Source organism: Thermobia domestica, chromosome 4 (assembly GCF_964235325.1).
Source record: "Thermobia domestica chromosome 4, izTheDome1.hap1.1, whole genome shotgun sequence".
In the NCBI taxonomy this organism is placed as follows: domain Eukaryota; kingdom Metazoa; phylum Arthropoda; class Insecta; order Zygentoma; family Lepismatidae; genus Thermobia; species Thermobia domestica.
This window is the reverse complement of record NC_137457.1, coordinates 9,830,398-9,852,938: the sequence shown is the minus strand read 5'-3', so window position 1 is coordinate 9,852,938 and position 22,541 is coordinate 9,830,398. Positions and strand designations below refer to the sequence as shown.

The following is a 22,541-nucleotide window of genomic DNA, read 5'->3' as shown; positions in this document are numbered from 1 at the left end:
CATGGAGGACCAATCATTTTCACAGAAAAAATATGTTTGGGTTCTGGAGAACATTTATGGCGTCACATAAACACGTTCCACATTCTAAGATGAAACGTACCCATACCATATAAAAGGGATTTTGGATTTCTGTACTCAAGAATAAGGTAGATCCTTCCTTATAGGATCCTTACAAGGTAAATCCTTATCAAATAGCATATAAAATCCATATCAAATAAGTAAAAGTTTTCCGAATTTAAGTTTTTGCAATCATTTACCCGTATAAGAGAGCAAGACCAGACAGCGAAACTTACACAGGTACATTCTCCGGTCCCTACTATTTTACCAAATTATTAAATTTTGCAATTCCAGACTTTAAAAGTGTGATCTTATATATTTGCACCAAAAATTGTGGTAAGACAAGTTTAATATGCAAAAATGAAGACTGGATTTTCTCCTAAGACATGCATCCAGTCACTGAGCCATAAGCCAGCCAGTACTACTTTGATTATAGGATTCGTATGATTTATTTTCTCCCATCGTCAGTCGAGAACAAGATAGGTAGAAGCTATTTTATCTTCTTTATCACACAATCCTTACTATTATGCTGCTTAGTTATGCACGAATTAGGTTCAGAATAAAAATCCACTATAGGTTTATTATAATTGAATTCTATTATAATGTCCAGTTCTCTTACAAATAGATAACCTTCATGTTTGAAATAATAAGCATTAATGTTGATATCAGAGACTGTACAAAATCATTTATCGCTACTTTTTCTTCTATTTTTGCTGCTGGGGATACATCATGCCTCCTGAAATGAAACCGGAAATATCACAATTAATATAGAAGTTAGATTTTTAACAATAAAATTCAGATTAGTGATAAATACAGACAAAGAGTAAGATAAAATATCTAATTATTCTACTTAAAGAGTCAATACTCCATAATTTTTAAAAAGATTTTTATCTAACTATCAAGATGCAAATCATAAATATACTATTAAAGTGGGGTCTAATTGACTATTAAGTTTCAATCAGTGCGTGTTGATAAACGTTTTTGTGAGGTAATATCAGGACAAGATTGCATATTTTTCCCTAAAAAATCACTTACACACGTTTCGTAATTCCTCATAAGGTTAAAATTTTATCCAAGTTCAGAGACAGATAATATTTAAGATTTAGATATGAAATACGTAATGTATAAAGCTTAATTACAAATTCCAAAAATAATTGTAAAATCCGTTTTAAAATTGATTATGTCTCATATTTCTTTTGCCACTTCGATTATGATATACAATTCCATAGCATTGTAGACACTAAAGACACTTTTCTGCTAACTAAACTTCTCTGTTTATTTTTTTCAGTAGCAGGGTATTTCTCATCAAATGTTAATAAAGTAAAAGTCAGTACTTTGACTTCTTCAAAGATCCTATGCTTTGCGTTTACTAGTATTCGAACGTCGAAAGTGTAGATTATTAAATTTTAAAAGTGTACTTCTTTTAATACCTAGGTAATACCGATACCTTAAATTCCATTAGTCCCTAGTTTCAAAGTGTTTAGCATTCCTAGTATCCTAGTACCCTCCAACACTATAAGTTTCAGTATTTCTTTCACATAGAGCTTCTCCTAATATTTTTAAATTTTTTTTCTGACAATAATACATTACTAACTTACTTATTTCACCAAATTTGAGATCTTTTAATAAAAATCTATTTAATTACTTTTAGTAATCTTCTTCTTAGACTAGGGTATAATCAATTGCTCTTTAGCATGTCATTCCTTCTAGTAAACTGTCATGGTAAATGTGCAACTTCATTCTCCTCATAACTTTCTATTATATAATTATATCTCTACTAACAACCTTAGCTAGATCCAATTTTAGTATTTTCAAAGGCTCAGTATTTGTACTTTTAAAATAGATTTTATCCTTGAATATTGTACCATTTTTCTTGAAAAATGGAAATTTATATACTTCAAGTGTACTATAACCTTAAAATTTAGTTGTCTTTTAGTTTTAGTAAGACTTCAGGATCAGATTGTATATACCGTTTTCTCTGATAGTGATATATATTGTTGTTTCTTTTTGCCACTGGTACTAATGCTATCAAGTGAGTTATTTTTTCAATTGTTTTTTTCTAATATAGTCAATATTTTAGTTTCATTACTTTATTCGATGATGCAAGCCAAAAATTTTCAATATTTTTGAAGCTCTTGTGTATTCTAATAGAGAGAATTATTTCAGTTTCTCTTAGTCCATTCCTTGCAGTGAAAATGAAAAGTTTAAATTTTAGTAGTACGTTCCATCTTCTAATACCTAATATATAAAAACAGTGAACAGATTGTAGTACATTTGTGAAAACTTTATTTGTAAGGTTAATTTATTTGTATCACTTACAAATAACAAACTTTTCGTAACTTTACATCATTTATTGATTAACTATCCAACATCTTCATAATTATTTTTAGCCATGTTACTAGCTTCAATCATCAAAATGAACTTACAACTATGCGGGTCTAAGTAGCTGAAATGAATTTTAACTAGATGATATGTGTCAAGTAAATGTCTTAAAATATTTTCTCAGTTTCCTTCCCCACGCAGGATAAAATCTTTGAATTCTGTACTTCGAGTGGAATACAACCGTATATGCACCAAACGAAGGAACTGAAACGCTAATTATTTAATTACTTTGTTATTGTTAACAAAAAGTTTCATATGTCGCATATCTGATTATTCTGAATGGCAATGTAAGATCAAATTTGATCCACTGAAGCTACTTAGTTTAAAAAAAATGGTATGAAGTTTCTTCATCTTTCATTAATATTAATTGCTTCAGAGGAGAAATGAAAGAAATATAATTGCGGAGCACCTTGTGCATTTTTCAATCAATCCTTATGTAAATATTTACCTCCATTTTGCAAAGCTGTTGTTGGTCGAGAATGCACTGGAATGATTATAAACAAGGTGGTTAACAAAATTTTACATTATTCTCATCCTTGCAAACTAATATATATATATATATATATATATATATATATATATATATATATATATGTGTGTGTGTGTGTGTGTGTGTGTGTGCGTGTATGTGTGTGTGAAGCGCTTAGAGGATAAAGGTGTTATGTAACAATTTGAATATGTTGGGAAAATTAACATTCTCTAATTTGTCCGTTAATATACCGCCTTCATCCTTTCTAGATATCTGCATTCAGAGGAGTACTCATTAGATAAAGTGTTAAGTAAGATGATTAACATATAACATGTGCACGAACCGCGAGAATGCAGCATCTAAAACGGTAAATGAAAATGCAACGTTGACATTTACCTGGACCCAAGTGAATGAAGTTACTGTTTGCAGTTGAATGGGTGGAAATAGTATTAATCAAGAATCTGAACTATAACAAACATGAAAGTTTCAAACAGTCAATACGTACTCTGTTGCTAAATCATTACTTTTATAGTGTGAAGGAATACCTGCAATCTGATCTACAATCTGCTAAGTCGTAAATGTAATTTTATGTACATATTATATTTTTTTCTATTTTGTAAAACAAAAACTGTATCTTCTGTATAAGGAAAGTATCTTCTGTATAAGCAAGCTACAGTATTTTATCACGTTTTTCTATAATATACGAAATATTTTAAAAGTAGTTATATTTTTAGTATAATATGAATATATACTTGAATAATATACTTGAATCCCATCATTAACATCTTCTAAACTATATGGCAATCAGCCAATGTGAATAGTCATTGAAGGAATAAAATGTAATTCAATTCAATTAAATATTTAATATAACGTCAAAAGATCTTAGAATAGAATACTGACTTGATTAATTTATGTCAAGGAGATACATTTGTTATCAGTGATTCTGACTTTTTAAACGTTTACAGAATCCTCCTAGATTAAAGAACAGAGAAGTCGAGGCATGTGGATGGTTGAACTCGTAATAGAGACCATGTGATTATAACTCTCTATTTGGAAGAAGATATCACATGTAGTGGCTTAAAGTTAGTTAGGATTGTGATTATAATAATCTGCAACATATATTTTTAGTTTATTATGTAATAATATGGTTAAAATATAATGTTTAATTATGTGCACAATTACCACAGTTATCTGAATGTAGTAATTTACAATGTAATAGGAATATTCTTATATTGTTCCATGAACTAATGTAAATCTTCATACATTTAGAAATATAAAATATGAAGCTCGCAGGATTATTTTTAGTTGCAATCCTCTTTTGTTCAAAGCCTCACATCAAGTGCGATTGTTGGTGGACGAGCTACATGTGTATGGTTTCCTCATGGCTCTCCCATTTCCTCTCACTTTCTTCATTCATTATAGCATTCATGCTTATAAACACCGTGTCCTTCATCCTACAACACCTAATGTTGGACGTAAAGCTAAAATAATAGATATAATCCTTTTTGGAAAATTACTCTTCAGTAACATTTTTATCTTCTAACATCAATTCCTAGTAATTTATATAACATTCTCACAAAATTAAAGATACACGTACAATAATATAACAATATCTATTAAAAATAATGTCCATAAATAAATATAAATACCTTTACTTCTTCTAAACATAAACCTTTAAATGTTTCGTTTGAATGGAATCTACAAATGCGAGTAGATGATGCGTATTAATACTATCCCACCAAAAAATGAAACACATTTGAGTATACTCAGTGCACTTAAATATACGATTCCATTTCCAATGGTGCCACTGTTTAAAATGTGCAGTGTTTCTGTTTTGTCTGATTGGAAAGGTATTCTGGAGCTACAAAGAGGATTTGTTTATTCTGTATTGTCCCATTTGCTGGAACAGAGTGCAAATGTAAATGGTACACTGAAATGTTGTAAACATTTGGTAGTGATAAGGATATAAATTGGATATTAATATTAGAAACGATGAAAGAAATCGCAAATACTTACTGGCATCCGGCGCCATAAGGCCATTTCGGTATTCTGTTTAAATTAAAATAAATATTTTATAGTCCACTTGTCCTAAGCGTCTATTTCATTAAAAGACATGTTATGTAATAACTTACATCCCTTACAGACGTCTAAGGTGAATAGTTAAAGTTTTTTCTTTTGTACAAGAAGAATTATCAAGTGTTGCAATGTTCTCATACACAACTTACCTGTACAGTCAAAGCTGGTTAACATTCAATGATTATCGTATTATGTCGTACTGTACACAACTTTGTTCTAACAGATACTGAATTCCAGGTTGATACCTCGTCTTGCGCTTAGTACTAAAAGAGTCAGTCACAGTTATTTCCATTTGATGTTGTTTGGTAAAGTTTCATTACTGGAGGAAGTGTTCCCAGGGTGAAAATAGGTAGCACAAAAGCCAAGGACAAAAAGCACACATGATCAATAGCATAAATGCATTAATTCCCTTCAGGTGTAATCATTCAAAGCCCAGTAGATATTTTACGAAAAAGGATGACATATTGTATTGAAAAATTCATAATTTTGTATACAGAAAAGACGCTAGAAAATATTAATTTTGCAGAAAATATTTTCTATTGAGCGTCTTTCTTGGAAAGGTTTAGTTTAAATTTGGTGAAATACAAAAAAAGAAACTGAGACATCCTTGCTGAAGTAATTTTTTACTCAAGATGATGGAATCGTAAGACGCGAGACATCAATAGTATCCAATTTAACCTGTATGGAATCTTTTGGGCCTCCTTACAAGCGGACAAAACAAAGAAATAAGGAAACAAGTGGTTTTCAATAGTTACTCAATTTTCTTGAATATATTTACGAATCATTATATATAAGTAAATCTCATACCAGGTTATAAATGCTTCCGTTTCTTTCGACACTATGCTTGGTCATTAATGACCCATATTTCATCTACTACTTACATAATCTGTACCTAATAGTTTGGTACTTCTGTCTGTAAATATGTGACAATAATTCACAATAACCTGTCAACCCAATAACAATAAGTTCACCATGAATACCAGTCATTCTCTAACATTTTAATACATTGTATTACACTTATGAATATATTGTATCCTTATAGCAATGCCATTAAGATAATATTATACATATATCAAGTTGTCAAATTATTTTTAATATCATACATCAATATTTATGCTTACAATATCACGATTCAAGATATAATGGAAACAGATTCAAAAAGCCTGCACTATCACGTTTGTTATCTTTTATTGCATTACTTTGTTGAAACAATCTCATCTACTTCAAACAACCTAAATAATATAGATTCCGCAATACTTAGATCTTTCCCTACGTTACAAATCATTGTTCAAAAAAGTTAAGATTGTTAACAGCAGTTGTCATATTATTCCTACGCTTTTTTTTTCAATGGTACCCTGATGAACGTTCACGTTTGTCCTCCGGTATAACTTTCTCTAAATAAGAAGGATCTTTCTCTACCATATTCAATGGAAGAAAACCTAACCCGTCCAACATCTCCCAAAATTGTTTAATAACTTCGTTTTCCACGTACAAAGTAAATATTTCAAAATATTGTATTTTTATTCAGGTAAATTTCTTCAGATGAAAACAAGACATCCTCTAAGAAATGCAGAATCTCTAGAAATTAGTTCCGGACGAATGCAATTTCAAAACCTATAATTATTTGCATGATGCAAAAATTAGTAGTCGATTCTTTGGACTTTCCAATTAATGTTTCTAAATTTCTAGCTGTTTGTCTACCAATTTTAAACAAACCAGCATTCAACTGACGAACAGAGCTGAACATAATGACCTTAGTTTTAATTCTTAGTACATTAATATACAGTAGGAACTTCTCTAGCTCAGAACTTCCTGTAATCACCATCTGGCTCTGTTAAAGAAGAAAACAGAAATGTAGTAATCTAAAAAACTAGCAATCACGCATCTTAATTAGCTAACTGAAAGCATTAAGTATTAATTTATTATTTTCTTCCTAAAATTGTTCCAAATTCATCCAAAGTTATCCTTGACAGCGTCTGGAATTGGCTGTTATAATCTGGAAAACGATGAAGGGAATAAGACCATCTTTATCAGAAAAGGTTCCTAACTGAAAGTATTAATGCGTAATTTATACGAAATCTAAGTCCACATGGGTTTAGAGCAACGTTAGCCTGAGAAACGTATTCATTAAGATAATCAATTCAACAACATATATAGGAATTGCGATTATAGGCTAATTATTTGTAATTGAATATACTCGTATTAAATTCTTTCATCTGTTAAGGCTATGAATATTATACTAATACAGACATCGTATACGGAAGTAATACGCAATCAAGATATGAGGAAAGATCGCAATTATCTATCGGAATTACGTTAAGAATCTTCGATTCTTAGGGTAAAATACTTCGTCGCTGTGCATTTCACAGTCTGCATGTTTGGAGACATCGCCTTGTAAGCATCCCTACTGCTCTTAAGGTATTTGACTACTATTTGTCAAGGTTTCTCCAACTTTGTTCGGGCTTTATTCTTTATATTTTTAAGTATAGTATTCATCTCGTCAATTAAGAAATTTAGCTCATGATTATGACCAGCATCTATCGTCTCGTCCACAATCAATATAATCTTACGTAATCTTAATAAATTCCATCATATTTTACCTATTCTTAACAGCAAAAGCATGCTGACAATTTCCAGAAGACGGCATTCGCATTATTGCTATCTCATTTATAAAATTCTTAAAACAACACATCCCGCATATTTATACAAGAAACTTACTGCTACATCAACTATTCACACTTTCTTAACACGCAAAACAAGTACGTTTGACATTGCACACCATTGACTCAAGCAAACCACTGCGATATTTTCAGTATTAGCACCAAGGTCATGGAACGCTCTACCAAATGTAGTAAAAGAAGCTAAAACATTTAATTCTTTCAAGGAAATGTTAAAAGTATATTTACTCATCCAATAAAATTTAAGTTCAGGTACCCAGATTTGTATTCTATCGCTTGAGCCGCGTAAATAAAATCAGACTTGTCTTGCTACATTTTCTTTATTAAATAACGATACATTGTAAAATATTTCATCACTCTCTTCCCTGCATTGTGAATCACACGCACAACTTATTTTGTCTCTATGTAATTGATCGGTATGCGTTTGGTTTGATGTTTGTATTTTTATGCTTTGTTCTTTCTTCACTTGTAGTACTTGTGCGTGTGAGTGTGTTTAGTTAAAAGTACCACTTTTTTCTTTTATTTTTATCATCTCAATGTATACCTGTATTTTTGTTGTATATAACCGAAACTTTTGACTCAATTGATTGTACTATATGTTTTTTTGTATAATTCAATATGCTTCCTTGACAAGGGTTAGGTGGTATAGCAGTAATATGCTGAACCTCGCCTACTTGAATAAAACCCTTTTCAATTCAATTCAATTACGTAAATTTCAAGTGATCACTTCTGAGATGTAACTTTATTTCAATAATACATTTCTCAGAACTTCATAACAATACTTCGAAAAATACTTTCATACTTTTCAACGAAGGAAATGTAGAACGGAAACACTATTTTGTCATTCTCCTTGAGTCAATTAATGCTGCAATGTGATAGGTTATGAACAAATTTTAATTTGAATTCCGACTTAAACCTAAAGCAGCCAGTACGTTTACTTGACACTCTGAGTTCCTTTATTCTAAGTAAGAATATGAAATCGTTTCTCCCGTGAGTTGATTATAATATACGTAGGGTCATCATGTGGACTGTCAGCGACAGAACAAAAATGACTATGATATTTTCTCTCTTAACGCATTGAAATTTCACACTAATGAAAACCTAAGATTTATTACAAAGTAAATAAAAAACATTACTATCAGGTGATTAGACAACATAATTGGTAACGAAAAGCTTCTAGAAGTAAAATATATGACTTATCTCAACATTGATGGAGACAGCACAGTTGTGTTCGCCACTTCTATATCCATTACAGACCCATCGTTTCCAATTATCAGTTTCTTCCTCCATTACAAATTTATAACCGTTGTAGCAGCCTTCTTTTTACTTCCTTGTTGTTATCACCTTTATTATAATTTAGATTCGAAACTTCATTCACAAATAATTACAAGTCAAATTCTCGAAAATAATAGCATCAGTGCTTGCTGCTTTAATTTACAACCTACTATAATCAATCAGAAACAGTAATAAGTTGGTCGTTTTTTTTCAGCCCATTAAAGTCAGTAGAACATTACATTCTGGGGCTCAAGAACGAAAAAGAACTTTTACCTGTAAATCCTACGAAAAGATAACTTCTAATTACCTCTTTGTTGAGGAAACGATAATTAGTGATTACTTTTCAGAATGCAAACTGAAGGATGGTTCTGATTGGTGCGAAAGTTTTACAAAATTGAAGGTAGTTTGTGGGTTCCAAACCTAACGAGACAAGTGAAAATTTACTTCAGTAAGCATATGTTCCTTTGTCTGTTCCATTTCACCTAATTAAAGATAAACTTGTCGAAGAAACAAACATTGAATAAAAAGGTTAGTCTATTTATTTCTTTTTAGACGTATAAGAAATTATGTTTCATTGTATACACTGAGCTACTTTGCCTTTCTCAAACAACATCCAGTGGGTTGCTTTCTGTTTACGGGGAAGCTCTGTTGACGTTTTGTCCACAAGCCAGTAATCCGAAGGGCAATATCATGGCTATAAGTAGATGTGAAATTTGTTCAATATAATTTAATTCTTGCAGTTTTTTGATGTATTTGTTTTACATCGTGGGGTTTCCCGTTGTTCTGTTGCAGTACATTGTGCTTTTGTTTCATCAATCAGCAAGGCAAACATTGCGGGTAAAGCGATTCGGAATGAATTCGGATGAAATTACCTTGCGTGGCTCACACAGAGCACGGCGTTATGATCGAAACAGCTCTATTCGAGTACAGGTTCAGTGAGTGGGCTCTTCCTCAGCCACAGTTTATTTGTTTGGATATTAAAAGTTTTGAGGAATTTTCATTTTTCGTTGTTATTAACAATACATTTCAGGGAGCGCAAGAACACGTGGATTTAGCAGCCGTTGTCACCGCACAACTATTCCTGAGCTGGAGCTAACTTATGTGGCCCAGTGAGACAGCCTTTAATGGTTTTCTGGAGTTGATGAGGATAAAGCACCATAGTAATTTGGGAAACGCCAAGTCAGTTTGTCAATCGTTGTGCATTGACAGATGGATTTGTCTCAATGACGTGTCGTAGACCTAAGAATATGTTACCTTCTAGCGACAGAATCGAATCATGGAAATTTTCGCAAACTACAGAAATTTCTATAACAAACGAGTTGATGTCATAGCATTTTATTCAACTCTATATAGCAGCAATAAAGTTTCTGGCGTTATTGAGTGTTCGTCGTCATCAGCACTAAAACTGAGAGAAGATAATGACGGAGTATTAGCTTCCTTCCTTGATATTCTCATTATCACACTATTTTTTGCACCACTTTAAGGTACAATCAATCACAAAATATAAACGCTCTTTTATTGTAGAAATATTGCCGATATATTGGAAGTCTTTGGGTTGTGGATATATTGCAAGGCATGACTTATTGTTGTACATCATTTCTTGAAATATACACTTCCTGTGTATCTCTTCATAACATATGCTAAAGTTAATTTCAGACATATTTTATGTCCCTTGAATCTAACGAAAAACAGGCAAAATGGTTAATACTTAACGCAGAAAATAGCAGAGGTTTCTTGTACATGTAAAAAGAACCGGTTTTGGAAAAACGTACTTCCATGCTTAGCTTGCGTAAGATTTTAAAAAAGTACTTGGAAGTCTCGGAGCCCGCAGCAGCTATTTGGTCCAGCAACGCACCTTAGAGACTATAACCATAACTTTACAGATTCATGTTTAATTTCAAAAGCAGAAACACTAACGGAACCAAAAATCAAAGAATGATGTTACACTTATAAACAAAAAGTTATATTTGATTTCGATTCGAAGAAATAAATATGATTTAGAGTAATCCTTTACTACATATTTTCCCCATCTGGAAAGCAAGTAATAAAATTGTGAATAACAGTGAACATGTTTAACACAGCAATGCAAATAACCATTCGCCTACTTGCCTGGGGCGGGTGGATCATCAGCGGCGGCGAATTCTTAATATCACCATTATTTATTTCAAAGCTAAGTAAATTATTTCCATTGTGGGATGTGGGCTAGTCGCTTTTTTCTTGGACTTCTAAAATTATGTTGCTTATTTGCAACCCTGGTTTAACAGAAGATATATGCATTACATTTCTTAATCCCTTCCCATTTTCTCCTTCATGTTTTAAAATCCGTTTTGAATTTAAACATGATGAGGATGCAAGTAGATTCTTTCAGAAGCGCTTCATTTTACATGTAGAAGAAAACTCTGCTACTTCTTCCGGTGAGTATTAGCCATTTTTTATCTATTTCTCATTAAATATCATTACCGCTCGCTATATCGTGATATTGCATGAATATTTCTGTTGATAAATATCTAAAAGATTTGCTTATACCTTACTGTGTTCCCTAATAGAACGCACAATTTTTACACTGACAATAATGAATGTTACAGTTTCTGTCATTTTTCTTATTCAGAGAAAATTAATATTTTATCTTATTGACGCGATGTTTCGTATAATTTCATAAGGTTTTCCTTGTAAGTGTATACTTTTAAAGTTTAATGTAGTATTTCATTTCTTATCCATATATTGAACCTAAACTATTTCTAAATCACACACAGAGATTAAGAGAGGATATTACACTGTAATACTATTATAATACAGAGATAAAGTACAGTGATGGGGTTTTGTAAACAAAATAATCCATTAACTTTTATTTTATCAAGGGTTAAAGTTAACCACTATGAACAGGAATAACCTAGATCATTTATTATGTATTTATCAACAAATTAAGACAAATATTAGTTCTATCAGAATTGTGAAAAGCACTTCTATGGGATTTTACTTGTTCCGACACCTTCGCCCCTTCAAATTTACATTCTTCCTCAGCACAAGCTGGCAACGTGGCTGCTCGCCGTGAAACAGAAAAACGCAGGAAGTATAGCAATTTACTCGACAAATATCATTTTGTCGCTATAGCTATTGAATCGGGTGGTTCATGGGGTCCCGAAGGCCTTAACTTTATAAAAGAAGTTGGTCACCGCATTTCTTTATCGGCAGGAGATGCTAGAGCAACCTCTTTTCTACTGCAACGCATCAGCATGGCAGTACAAAGAGGGAACGTTGCATCAGTTTTGGGAACGCTACCCTCTGGTAAGGAACTGGAGGAGATCTTTTGTCTGTAATCTCGGCGAAGGTTTGAGGATGGTGTTGCGAGGCTTATCACAATAACGTGTAAGAAAAAAAAAAAGATTAATGATCTTTGCGTAACATGAGATAATCGTGCTATATGTCACATATTCAATCAGATAACCCACACAAGAAGAATTCGGAAGTTTCCAGATCTTTTTAATGCAGTTCTTTTTCATTTGTGTGTGTCTGGGTAGTGTGGTGTTAGAAAAACAGAAGTGGATTTTGAGTAATTTCAGTTTTTAAGCGAAGTGTTTTTAAATCAAATAATAGGACTGATTTGTGCATTTACAATTATCATAAGATTTTCTTTTCTTTTTAATGTAACTGTTTTTCGTTTGTATAGCCTATGTGTAATTACCCAAATGTAGTATTTACATGTAAATTGAAGAGAAATAAATTTGTAGCATGTTTCTGTATTGTGTATTTCTCGTTAATTTCAAATAAAATATTATTACAGTGTAAACAAGTGGTCTGATATACCATTTTTAGTTTAATTGAAATGAAAGCTTTGTCTAGTTTCAAATAAAATATTTTAACGTTAATTATATATACTTAACCTAAAATATCTTTTATGATTTTAGGTTACAACTTATTCCACAATGTAGTTTTAAGGTGGTGATACTGATTTCGTACTTTCAAAAGGTCATGTTGTTAGTGATGTTCTCAATTCTCTGCTTATAAATTCCAACAATATATAACCTAATTATGAAATTATCAGAAATGTTCAAAGAGGTTTAAATAAGTTACCATTTAATTATTTCTTGATCTGAAGTAAACATGGATTATTATATTAATATATCTACTATGTCATTCGAATCTCATTATAACAAATAATTAGAATAAAAAACTAAGTTCTTATTACAGAAATAGAGGGAAATCCACTGCTCTTCTGAAATGTTTTGTTAATTTTGGTCTTTATGTAATTGAGTTAATGCGATGGGCAAAAGAAGGGTATGGGATTTTCATTATGCAATTTAAAGGATAATGAAATACCTCTCCGAAGAGGGAAAATATGAACAATTCACATTAAAAGAAACGCACCCTAATATGGTATTTTAATTTTTCAAATTGAATATAAAGAACCACACAAACTATTGCATCTTATTGTAATAACTACAGCTAATATAGTCATAAATATATGTTATTCATGCACATGTGTATTATTAAAGTACTTGCAATAGGCAAACACTTTGATATACATCAAGCAATAACGAACACTACTCGAAAGTAAAGTACTTTTGATATACCTGACGTATTTGTCTCTATGTGTCTAGAATTTTCTTAGCCAAATACACAATATCATTAATTATATCAACTAAAATTTTGTTATGAGTACAATGCTTCACATATGAAATTTATTGTTTAGCATTGAAACCGTTGCATCTATATGCAAAGGTTGTGTGAAACAAGCTGTAGAATGTGCATCATATACATTTGTAAACAATAGTAAAGACTTGTTCTTACCTCTTACGCTTTCCAATAACGGTTTGTTACTACCTAAAGTAAATATGAAATAATAATGAATAGTAAAATTAGAAAGCATCATAAATAATACACCATACAGTATTATTTATTTGAACTAAATTTCTTAATTTAAAATATATTTAGGTTCAGCAAAGTATATTCGACATGAATATTAAGACAAAAGTAATAGAGTCACTATACATAATTGTAAGAAAAAGTAAACAGAAATTTGAATTTGTATTTAGACTTAAGCATATGGAATAATAAAAAAGAAATTTTTTTTCCAGTTGTGATAAAAATGCAGTTAAAATGTGCATTTGTACGTGTTAAGTTTGCAGTGGTTAAAGTTGTATTTATCTGAATGAAAGTTTTATCTGAATGAAAGTTTATGACACTGAATCAACATCAACATAAGTCATTATGTTAACATAAAATATAACTCAGGGCTTAATTATAAATAACACGCAATAGATTCAAGTGTAGGTTTTAGATATAAATGTAAGAGTAGTTATATTTCCAAAATTATTAGAATAACTTTAGTGTTAATTTCTGTAGAACAATGAAAGTGTTACGTATATCACTGTAATTCTCACCATTTATAGAACACTAATTTTTAATACACTCAATTTAGTTAATTGCTTAATGATAAGATTAAAATAGTGTAGCTTAAAAAGAGTGATATAAATGGATAAGACCTCGTAGTTATACAACACAACGTACTCCCCTTCCAATATCCCAGTTAATCTAAAAAAGAACTTAACAAATTATTAATTACTGTTATGGAATAATAGATATCAAAAGAGAACAATGGTATTTGAAAGGTCGATTTTGTATCATTCTTATATTTCCATAGTGCATTGTGGTCCCTAAAGGTTGTATTGTGTACTGTAACAAATTGAATTCCGTGCATAATTAAATTGCTTATCATATTATTATGTTATCATATCCGTATTTATAGTGTTGTTTAAAGAGTTTAAAGTACTTCATCTGTATAAAATGAAGTACTTGCAGTGTTTTACACCATGAACAAGCTATATATACAGGAGCACACACAACTTATTATGCAGGAATAGGAATTGAATTCTGAAGTCTCTTCCGGATAAAAGTTTATTTTATATAATGTTGTATATATTTATGTAAGTCTTACGTTTATTGTAATATAGACCCTATATTTCCTGTTAACTACAAATCTAGTTAGAGCTTATCTATTCACTAGTCTTTGATATTTTATTTTCTACAGGTTTGGCCATTCAGTCCATAGTTCTTGTACATTAATTTAGTGTATGTCTATAAAAGGCCGTGTTGGAACGGAGAGATCGAAGACTCACAAGAAACTTATGTATGAACAAACAAGCAAATGTTAAAATACGGAAGAAATCACTGAAAAGAGTGCAGTTCGGAGGAAAGTTTGATAGGGACGTTGTCTATCGCCATCATTATTAGAGTTCTCTCTAAAAGAGATTATGAAATAGATATTACAAAATAAGGAGTTTTTCTCTAATAAGTAGAATTATTGGGTATACACGATGTGTAGATGATATGGCTTTATGGTGCTTTCTAAACATTTTAGAAGTAACCGATCCAAGTATGGTATGAAATTGTGGACGAGCGTATGCGCAAACGAAGTATTTCTGTGTAAAATTAAACCCATTAGAGTGAAAAACTCTCGATCTGAACCGTTCCGAACATATAGCGGAATAAGGGGAAGGTTGGTGCTCCGATATTCTGCGAATTTTCGACTATGTTGCGAGTGAAAATTACACTGAAACGTTAAGAAATATTCACCAGAGTGAAATAAAATGGTCTTGAATGTTGAGGTGAGTAGCGTAGCTTTTACCAGGGGCTGGAAAAAGAAGGAGCTTAAGGAATAACATACGCCAATGACACGAAGAACAAAATTGTGTAATATGACATGCTAATATATTATATCGTTAGTTCGTAGAAAATGAGAAAATGCATATAAAAACGTATTAACTACATTGCCAAAGGAACAGAGCCGTTATTGTGTGAACAAAAACATTTATATTCTGTGTAAAAGTGCTAAAGAAAAACAAATTAAATAATATGAAAAATATACAGTTGCTAACGTAAGTACGACAGGGTATAGTTGTCTGACATATATTAAAAGAGAATGTATGGATGAATAAGGAAAAATGGTATCTTTAACTTAAAAGAGGAAAACTGGTACGCATAATATATACTGTATATCACATACAGTTCAGATCGGTTAATAATCGTAGAAATTATAAATGTTTGGAAAGTTCGGACGGCCACCATTTTTCACATTTTTCATGCTATTTGACTGACAATACTTCTATTCGATTCAGCGTACCCAGAAACCTGAATATAGATACCTGCCACGCCTATTTCAGGCAACAATGGAACTCCGGTATTTTCGCCCCCGAAGTCCAAAACATTCTTCCCCTAGAATTTTTTATGGACTCTTCGGTTTTGTAACCCTCATGTCTAAGGCGCCGTATTATTACAGTTTCCTGGATGAAGGAAATATTCATTTTTAAAAGATTCTTTTACTTGTGCTAACTCTACATATTAAAAAATCGCAAAATATAGGAGCACTAGCCTTCCTCTTATTCCTATATATCTCCGGAACGGTTGAGATCGAGGAGTTTCTCCTCTAACTCGTTTAATTGTACACAGAAACAAATTGTTTCCGCATAACCTCGTCCACAATTTCGTGTCCTACTAGAATCGGTTTCCTTGTTAGTAAGATGTTGGGAAAGTTGGGGAAGGACTGTGAAGAAAATTGAATAAAAGTAAATGTAAGGAAGAGAATAGCAATGACGATTGAAGGAAGGCAATCTATGTCAAATATGAAAATAATAGGGGAAAATACAAAAAGTAATTTGTTTTTGATATCTAAGTAATAGGATTAAAGGTGACTTAAACAAAGGAGTTCGTGTTATTCTTCATTTTACAATCTCTTGCTGTCGCGAATTCTGTCGAGGAATTGAAGCATAAAATATATAAAACTAAAATCGTACCTGCTGTTCTGTATGGTTGCGTTGCTTACTCTGAGGGAAGAATGTAGGTTGAAAGTACTTGAAAACAAAACCCTAAGACGAATATTTGTACCCAAGGGGAACGGGAGTGCAGAATGGTGGAAACTTTATAACGAGGAACTGCATAGTTCATACCATTTACCATTGTTGGCGCCATCAAATCTAGTAGCTTGGTGGGTAGATCATGTAGGCATAATGGAAGAAAGTAGAAACGTTTTCAAAGTACTAACTGGACGTATAGTTAGGAAACGATCGTTTGGAATACGTGGGCAAAAGTTGAAGGAAAATGTTAAGATGGACCTCTTAGAAATATAAATACAAAATAGAAACTGGATCCAGTTGGCTAAGGATAGAAGTTTGTGCAGTGTTTTTTGAACACAGCTTTCAAACTCCGGGTTTCATAGGGCATAGAGGTAGTTAGTTAGGTAAGTATGTGGTAATATTAATAATGTAAATTGTGAACACGAAATCAATGCAATCATAGGAATGACTCAGGATAATAATTACGCCTGGACTCAGGAGAATAATTACTTGGTTCTCAGGAAACACTTCGAAAAATAGAGGTGGGCAAGGACAGATAGAACACCCTCAGTCAAACAGTAAGTGAATTATAATATGTTAGCAGTAGTAAATTTAATAATATAATTTTAATAAAATATTACTTTCACTTTTTAATAATAAAAAAAATATTATAGCGTACAGAAGAGATGCAATTCAATAACAGAAAAGATTATTTCGAAAATGATTCATAATTATTTGAGTATGGGATGCTACATCATTAGTTAGTTTGAGTTCCCTAACTTTCAACTGCTACAGAAGTAGGTTCTTTATGGCACAGTAGTATGACACTGCGTACCATTAGAACCTAGACCGTATGCATTATAAGAGGTATCCAAATGATGAGTGGATGCTTTCGTTAACCCTTTAATTGTTGGAATATTTGAACATAGCTAATTAAGAGTGTTATTCAAAGTGATATAGTCTTGCACATGGTTACAGCATAATATAGTGAACTGTCATAATGTTCACAATTGTAGTTTTATTGTGATATCAATTTCAAATAATTTGAATATTTCAGCCGATTTTCTATCAAGGTTGTAGGATAGAAATGATTTTGAGGAGATGGATATAACTCCATCACATAAGGAAGAGGTAATTAATTATTTTATTCGATAAATTTGTGGAATATGCCATGTACCAACATAGTCATCAACGAACATCAAGAAAGTAATCCGGTTCTGAAAGAAATAATGAATCAAGTAAAAGTGAAAATGTCAATTGAAGGATATCGCCTGGTACGTGGGATATTATGCAAGAAAACTAGGCCAATCAGAAACCCTGTTAAAGTATGCCTTCCTAAAAGTTTGGCTAAAAGCATCATTCAATTTTATCATTCAAATATTTAGCCCAGTTCTCATTGTGGTATAAAAAGGACTATTGCCAAAAGTTTTACGTGGTTTACATTGGCGGGGATGGTCCAGGAAATAAAGGATTTTGCATCCACTCGTCAAGAGTGTCAATTAAAAAAATCTAATGAGAATCCCCAGGGACAGTTAGTGTCCCAACAGGAGAAAATGGTTAATGGCTGTTGGCAAACGGACCTTTTGGGACCAATGGTAGAGAGTCGCTCGGGACGTTATTGTCTGGTTATAGTAGATTCTTTTTCCAAAAGAAGCTTCCTTGTACCCATTAAAGTTTTGTCAAGTCATTCTATCACAAATAAATTGTACAACTGAATGTGTAGGAACGGTTTTTGTTACCCAAAGCACATGATAATCACTCAGTGTTTAATTGGGCCAAGTTCAAGGATTTTCTTTATGGAAATGGGATAAGAGACATTAGGATTGCTCCCTAATATCTAACCCTTCGGCTACAAAAAATTCAATGAGAATTTATTTCAAAAATAAACAGAATAAATGGGATGGGGGATTATGAGAAATAGAGTTTTCTATTAATTATGCCGTAGATGAAGACACTAAATGTAGTCCAATGGAAATCCACGTACAATCTTTGTCAACCCTTAGACATTCGGTGGGATGTAAGGTGGAGGATATTTATACTAAAGATCACCAAATATGGAAAACTGCTTTCGAAAATATGGGAAAAGCTTGTCAAAGAAAGGAAAGATTATATGCTCAAAGAAGGCTTCTTAATACATATGCATTATGAAATAAAAATTTGGTCATACCTCAATTCCAATCATTATTAAAAGACAGAAGAACTAAATAATTTGTCCTAAGTGGGTGGGGACATATTTCGTTGAATGTTGGAAGGGAAAGAATACGGTCCAAGTGCGAGCGTTAGACAATAACAATGATGTACGTAAAGTTCATATTCATATGTTTTAAGCTCTTCAAACAGGGTAGAAGAATTGTTGGCAATTAAGTTAATAATATTAGAATCTAGTCATTGAATGAAGATTCAACTTAAGGCCTATTGTTGTAATCATCAAGCTACAAATACATGGTTATTTTTGGTTAAACTACCTATCTATATTTATCTCTCTCTCTCGCTCTCTCTCTCTCTCTCTATCTATCTATATCTATATCTATCTATCTATCTATATCTATATCTATATCTATATCTATCTATCTATCTATCTATCTATCTATCTATCTATCTATCTATCTATCTATCTATCTATCTATATCTATATCTATATCTATATCTATATATATATATATATATATATATATATATATATGTGTGTGTGTGTGTGTGTTAAAACTTTTATGTGAAATTTTAATATAAATTTTAATAATTCCAGGCCTGGGATTATTATAAAGAAAACGCATTAAATTTTATGTACGCGGATTTTAGAGAATTGTAATTGAATGGATTTGACAGAATGCAAACTTATTCATTTCTGGATTGTAAACGGCAAATGAACATTGAGACGGAGCATCGCCTTGAAGAAAATTTGGAAAATCAGATATATGATCGATGTACATATGTAAATATATACATGAAGAAGACAAGTATGTGTATGTAAATTTATACTCTTGGAATTTGATATTTTTTGGTAATAACTTACTTAATTGATAGTAAAAAGTATGAGTTGGTTATAAATTAGATATATAAAAATAGTTGTTTATAATATTTAAATATAATATCAAACTGAAATTATGCATTTTTTTGTAAAGGTTATGAATAGTTAAACCTTGGACCCTTTTAATAACTCGGATGGTGTAAGTAAACTGATGCTTGAGTGTAAGAATGATTTTGGGGAGACTTTTTTCTTGAGTTTTGTTATTTTTCTTTTGGATGGATGAGAGTATTCTTGTACTTTGTTGCAGATTTAGTAGGTTTTGGTGGAGAATGGTAGCTGTACGTACTAATTAAATATGACGCTTATACCTGAGGATAAATTATCTATTCACAACTTTCAATACGGTATTTGTTAAAACTATAATTTTTTGGAGAGTATTTAAAATGTTTGTCAACTTTTTAGTTAGAAGTGAGTGATATGTGTACCGTGTTGATGTTACGTTTTTTTCCTTTCTCTCTCCTGTAGAAAGAGATAGTTAAGCAACCAGATATGCAAAGAGGAGCGCTATATTTGGAAGAATCGCGAACTAGATATTCTAGCCGTCTACCTTTGAATGACGTTTACGCCTATCAGAATGAAATAGCCGAAGTGGGAGTTTGACATCGGAACAGTGGAAAGTGTTAACCGTTACGAAATGTCATATGAGCAATAATTATAACAAGCGAATATCACTGGAGTGGTCTTGTGATCCAGAAGTATATCTTTTGTTGCCGCTAGGAATTGGTATAACGCTTGCCTTTGAGCAGCCATCTAACTTACCCCCAAATCATGTGGAAGAGACCAGTGCTGTCACAGCTTTCGCACTGCCAAGAGTGCGTTAACCGGGTGTTCATTTTTGTAGTTGTGTCAGTATTATGATCCACGCGACCGAACACGGACTACATTTTTTAAAACTTTTCCCATTTTGATTTCTGAAATAACTGTGTTTGTTTTCTATATGGTGCGTATATTTAGTGTTTAAAAGGTCGGAGCGAGGCCGTGAACAGATACCTGAGTAGTTAAATGAAACAGAGAGTGACAGTGACAGCATTGTTGGTATAGAAGACCCAGACGAAGTAGAGAAAAACCTCTAGATTGACAACAAAGTTTCTTGTGAATTCGACCGTAATAGAGTTCAATAAAACGAAGAAGGAGAGACTGCAACTGAACCTCCACTACCTAATCTTGATTTACGTCAGTTTTACGTAGATAGGGGAAAAGGTAAGAAAAGAACGCCAACCCCCTGGTATTTGAAGCCTCAATTACCACGTACTTCTAGAGTTTCATATATCAATATAATACCTCTTTTTTATGCACCTGGATCTCATGGTGATGCTAAAATGCTCGTACACTTGTTGGGGCGTTTGCTTGCCTGATTAACAATAAAATGAAGGTTTTGTTATAAGTTTGTTATGAGTTTTGTTAAAATTACAAAATTCCTCATAAAAAAGAGTGTTTTCTGTAAATAATAAAAAATATAACGTGCGTTGTACTTTGCTTTATACTCTCCACCACCATATACTAACAGTAAATATAACTGTTTGATTAAAATGAAGCTGAGGATCACATTAGCGATCCGCGTGACCAAACATTGATCTCAAAAGTGCGACCACTGCAGTGATATAGTATTGGAATTTGCATAGAAATTGAAGTGAGTGTTGGAATTCAAGGAAGTGGATTTAATTTCTGTTTTCGATGAAAAGAACATATTTGATAGTCATATAGTCAGTGAATTTATATTTTCATGATTTGTAAGGGATTTTCATTCCGATCGTCAGAATTGCATTTAGCGGTCTACCTGAATATACATATTATTTTCACCTCAGTGTAAAGTAAGATGAGTTTATTATTTGAATTATTACTAATATCTCGAAGAAGTCATATTTGAGGCGAAAGGTTAAATGTTAAAAATAATTAAGTGATATGAAACCAGTAAAATATATAATGGTTGATTGTAGAATATGCCAGTTTCTTGGTTAAAAGGACCATTGTACAATCCTTGTTGAATATTTGTATTGAGAAACTTTCCATATGTCATTTGGCTTATATTTGAGAATGTTCTTAAAGTTCACTCGAAAAGAGGACTTAATCATCTTATTATTTCGAAAGATCTACTTTTATATAAATTTATACTTACCCTGTATTGGTGCAAGAATTGTCCATGCCGAGGAGTCTTATTAATATTATTGTTACAAAGGTACGTATATAAAATATTGCTCTGTTGCGGGAAATGTGTCCCAGTCTATATTGAATTAGCTAGTGCCCTGCGAACGAGACTCGCGGTTATAGCGAAAACACATTACATAATAGAATTGACAACCCTGAAGAAACAACATCTGTGGTTCGCCTCGTAAATGTACCTTTCAAGGACGACCTTGAGTTCATCGACGTTGGCAAACGTTCAATCATTCACCGTATTACAGATTACAGCATACGCAATAATGGCAGAATAACAAATCATTGCACTAAAATAAAGAATTTAGTTGGTTCTAGCGGGAATTCTTCACCTTATCATTCATATTTTATTAGTTTATATTAAGTTCCGATTAGGAGCGTTGAAAGTTTTTCATTAAAGCATTTAAGAATATTTATAAAGTCAAAAACGTACATAACTATGTGGATGTAACATCAGTATAGTTTACTAAATAAAATATAATTATTTACAATTGTATTACACCATTAAACTTGTTCACTTCTTTAACATCATGAAAATATATTCGTTGGGCAAATTCGAATCAACTGATAGACAGTAGTATTTAAACTTACTT

General features: G+C 32.0%; 1 long non-coding RNA gene across 1 annotated transcript in view; it reads right to left on the bottom strand.

The window, feature by feature from the left end:
- Positions 1–630: 630 nt before the first annotated feature.
- Positions 631–22,541, bottom strand: part of LOC145683705 (uncharacterized) — a 39,598-nt gene continuing 17,687 nt past the window's right edge. The window contains exons 5-8 of the long non-coding RNA XR_014131163.1: positions 13,726–13,758; positions 4,925–4,957; positions 2,888–2,923; positions 631–793 (exon numbers count right to left, since the gene is read on the bottom strand). This is a non-coding gene — a long non-coding RNA (uncharacterized LOC145683705). The remainder of the gene's footprint in view (positions 794–2,887; positions 2,924–4,924; positions 4,958–13,725; positions 13,759–22,541) is intronic.